A 5,416-nucleotide genomic window follows, 5' to 3' on the forward strand; every position below is an offset into this window, starting at 1 on the left:
ATTTTAAAAATGTATTTATAATTAAAAATACAAAATTATTTTATATAAAATATTTTTTAATAAACTTAGAAGAAATTAAATTCAAAAAATTCAAAAAATTAATAAAAGAATTCATATGTTTAACTGATAAAAATTATTTTTTTATTTTTTACATAAATTTAAATATTATTATATTAAAATATTTTTCATAAATAATTACAATTAAGATAGAGATAAAAAAATTTATTAAAATTTATTAAAAATATTATTCATATAAATAAAATACTTCCTATTTTTGTAAATAATATAAATCATGAAAGTATTTTTATAAAATTTTATTTTAAATATATTTTAATAAAAATTTAATCAAATAAAATTTAAATATAAGTAAGATTAAGAATTTTAGATTACACAAACTTTAAAATTATATAAATAATTAAATTTTAAGTCATAAAAATTTTAAATTTATATAAATATTAAAATTCAATTAAATAACATAAAATATAATTATAAATATTATAAATAGTAAAGAGCAATTTGGGTAAAACTAATGTTCATCTCTCCCTTCACACACATATATAGTTTTATAATAGTTTTAGGATTAGTGTTTATTTTTGGAGATTAAGGCTAACTAAATCACATATAAGCTTATTAGAATGGCTAGCATGACTATGCAAATAACTTTAAAAAAGTAGTCATAAAATAATAAAGTAATTATTATTATTGATAAAGAAAAAATCTTATAATTTTAAGTTTTTAGATTAAAAAAATACATTTTCTTATAAGTATTTTATATTTTATGTTATTAATAGAAAATATTTTACTAAAGTTGTAATGTGCTAATTAAGGTGTTAAGATAATAAATAAAAAAATATAAAAGCAAACAATATTAATAATATTAATTTTTAAGTTACACTAAAAAATATAATATGATCTAAATAAAAAAATAAATCATTTATCAAATGAGAAACAACTCTAAAAATATAGTTATACAAATCATAGTTGATGGGTATCATATCAGTTACATATCAGTTATCGACTTTATTTTTTAAAATTTATCAAATGTCTATCAGCTACCGATTGCACATAAAAGATAAACCAAATAAATATAATTTGAGAGTTTTTTTACCGGGTTTGTTTTTCTTTATTAGTCCAATTCAATTGATATGCAAACTATAATTATTTCTCTATCCAAATCAAAAAGAATTTAAAATAAATGAGCTTTTAATTTTTATATTAACTAATAAAATTAATATTTTTTTAGCAGAATGATTTTATTATAAAAAAAGGAAATTATATAAAAATATTTTAAAATTTCACACTTGGATATCTTGAAATCTTTAATTTAATTTTTGATAAAATGATATCATGAATTTTAATCTATTAGTATTTTAAGTATAAATGATTTATTAAAAAAATAAATGATTTAACATCGTTAATTTTGCTGATATGTCAGTATAAATTTAATGAAATAATATATTTAAAAATGTCTTAAATCTCATAAATTATATGAAAATAAATATATATATATATATATATATATATATATATATATATATATATATATATATATATATATATATATATTCTTGATTGTACATTAAGACGTCAATAAAACTAATGAAATCAAAATAGTTGCGATAACAAAGTAAAACTCAAAAATGCCATTTTATCAACAAAAATTGAAATGTTAAAATACAAAATTTCAGAATTTTTTTTTTCCCCAAAAAATAAATTAATATTTTTTTTAAGATATTCATATTTGTTGTTTGGAGTATAAATTTAATGAAAATTTAATACGAGTTCATAAATAAAAAATAGCCATAAAGCAAAAGCATATATATATATATATATATATATATATATATATATATATATATATATATATGCATTTTAATTACTTTTAAATTCCTTTTAATTAAACAGTTAAACAATTTAAAAGTTACTTTTAAGTAATTTTATTAAAGAATTAATTAATTATTTTTAAATTAATTTATAAATTAAAAAGCATAATTTAAAAAATAACAAAATAAAATTTCCAATTTATTATTATTATTATTTCTACAATGTATCAAGAAAAAAAGAAAAGCTTAATTAGGTTAGAAGAAAATAACTAACACAAGCATTACTAAAATGAAAATCTTATTCTCACCAGGGCCATGTTCGGTAACAGTTTTAAAATAATGTTTAGTGTAAAATGTTTAGTGTTTTTATCCATAAGATAATATCATTATTTTTATATAACAGTTAATTTAATAATTATTTTTATTGAATACTTATGTTAAAAAAACATTAATTTTATTTAGATAATGTACAAATGGAAACTATTCTCATAATAAATTTAGTAGCTATAATTTTACTACTAAAAATTAAAACAATATAGTTATTTTCTTTGGTATGATTCATTTAATTTATTGCATAAACATGCATAAAATATATATATATATATATATATATATATATATATATATATATATATATATATTTACGTAGAACTCATAATCATCAGATCCGCGATTTCAATCAACAGCTACAGAGGCTTCCAAATTCTTCCAAACTGCCGTAAGAATAACAATGTTCTAAAAGTTTATCTTCAAGCTCAAGAAACTTGACATTATGTTGGGTTTTCTGGCTTGAAATTGTTTGGAATCATAACCAACTTTCCGAGATTTTGATTTGATAAAAAATTCATTGGTCTGGATGTATCCAGACATTCCAGACTCTCTTGGGGTTTCAACTCTTACTCCATCGTACATTTTCTACTTAATCCTAGCACCTCGGCACAAGGAAAAAAGAAAATTTAAATATAAGCAACTATAATCACTCAAAAATAAAAAGATTTGTCTTAAACATTTAAATAACTAGTTTTTCTTTTTTTTTTAAAAAAAATGTGTGTTATAATTTTTTATTTAATCATAATTTTTATGAAAGTTATGTATTATAATACTAACATATAATATTAACTGAATTATAAATTTAATTTAATTTACTAAAAAAATATAATAACAAGTTTTAAAAACATAATTGGTGAAAGTGTTTAAAAATTAAAATAAATTAATAATAAATGTAAATTAGTTTATTGAATTTAATTCATTTAAATTTTATTCTTTTACTTTTTTTTAAAATTTGATTTGCATATATTTTATTTTAATTTTTTATAATTTAAAATAATGTTAACTTTTATAACGAAATTGCATATCTAGATTGATATAAAAGAAAATTATTTGTAAAAATAGAAAATAGAATGATTTTTTAGATAAATTTTTATTAGTTTAATACATTATCATTATTAAATATTTACATTTATTATATTAATATTTTGAAATTTTATGTTGTCACATTATTTAATAAAAAAAATTTAAAACATACTTAATATATTTAATAAGTATTTTTATTTTTTTAAATTATATATTATATTACATATGTTATAAATTTATTATTGATTGATATATAAAGATAAATTTAATTAAGCATATTCTAGTTAAAATTGAATTTGTTAAGTGTTATATATATTGGCGGAGCCACATTATGGGGTCAGTTGACCCACTCAACTTTATAAAAAATTTTAAAATGATATATTAAATAAAATATATTTAATAATTTTAATAAATGAATTTAACAAAATTAATAAAAAATTATAAATTGGATCAATTTTATATTTTAAATGTATATATATAAAAGAGTTTAATTTTAAATATTTTCATAATTATATAATTCATTTATATAATATTTTAATCTTTTAAATAATATATAAATATTTTAAAATATAAATAAAATGTGTAATGATTATTTTGATGTACTAAAATAATCGTAAAATTTCTTGATTATTAAAAGTTATTTTTGATATTAATTTTTTAGTATAATTGATTAATTTATTTTATTTGTGATTAAAAATTCAATATACTATATTATTATTATTATTATTATTATTATTATTATTATTATTATTATTATTATTATTATTATTATTTTAAAAATGTTTTTATAGATATAATGCTATAAAGTTGAAATACCAATAGAAAGAACATCATATATTTTTCTAACACAAATTAAAATTATTTATAATAATGTAAGTAAGTGATGATGATATTAATGGTTTCATCAACAATATGTGTTGCTTTATAAGGCGAATTATGAAATTATAATGAGAATTTATTATCTTTTATTATTTATAATAACATCTTCATATTATGCATAATTATAAATTTAAAATAATAATGAGAATTATTATTTTTTATTATTTTATGTATTTAATTTTTTTCTATTATTATTATATATTGAAAATTTATACATGTCACTTTTTTATTTTAGTAAATAATTTATTATATATATATATATATATAATTTTTTTTAAAAAATTATAAAAAAAATAAATTTATATTATTAATATTTATAAATATATTTTTATTAGTTTAAAAAGTGGTCACTCATTCGTACCATTATATGTATAGTGCATATAGTCTATTATTATAAATATACTATATATATTACATGTTTAAATTTTAATTATATTAAAATTATATTATGTTTCTAAAAAATCATAAAAAGTATTTTTATGAAATTGATTTCAGTTTTAATTATTTTTTTATTTGATATTCAGTATGATTAAATATAATATAATTATCAATTTAGTTATTAAAAGAAAAATTAAAAATATATCAATACAATAAAATAAATTTAGTACAATGCGATTTGTCTCTTACAATATTTTTTTTATTTAAATTCTTATCAATTTTTTTTATTCAAAAGAATAAAAACTGTAACACCCCTAATTTTTAAATTTATTATTTTTGGATAAATATTGATATTTTATTTTATTTGAATTTTAGGAAAATATTTGAAATTTTTTGGATTTTAGAAATCGGGTTCTATTTTCCGAAAATATAAACTTTGATGATTTTTAAAAATTAATTTGAAGACCAAGTGGCAAAACTAAAAATATATTTGGAGTCTACGCATTTTTCTAAGTTTTCTGAAATTTTTTCGAAATTTTTAGACCTCGTTTTCGGTCCCAAGGCAGAGTAAAAATTTAAAATTTTGTATTCTGAATCGAACCGGCAGAATCAAACCGGACCGGATCGGACAGGTCGAATCGGACCGGCTTCATCCTTTTTCTTCCTCCCCGCCCGCGTCCCGATCCCTCTCTCTTTCTCTCCCGTTTTCTCTCTCCTCCCTCCTCCATTTGCCGTGCCGCCGCCTCCCCAGCCACCTCAGCCCGCCGGCGCGTCTCCCCAGCCACCTCCCCTCGTCGGCCGCCGGCTGGAACGCCGATAAACGGCGCACGAAACGACGCGAAGCGCAAGCGCATCGCTTCATCTTCTCGGCCGAAATTTCGGCCAATCCGACCACCAATCGGACCGGATCTTGTGTCTAAATCCATATACTCGTCGAGAGCTTTCCATACATACCAAGAACACCGAGAGCTTTGTCGGGGAAG

This window comes from Hevea brasiliensis, chromosome 7 (genome assembly GCF_030052815.1).
Source record: "Hevea brasiliensis isolate MT/VB/25A 57/8 chromosome 7, ASM3005281v1, whole genome shotgun sequence".
Classification (NCBI taxonomy): domain Eukaryota; kingdom Viridiplantae; phylum Streptophyta; class Magnoliopsida; order Malpighiales; family Euphorbiaceae; genus Hevea; species Hevea brasiliensis.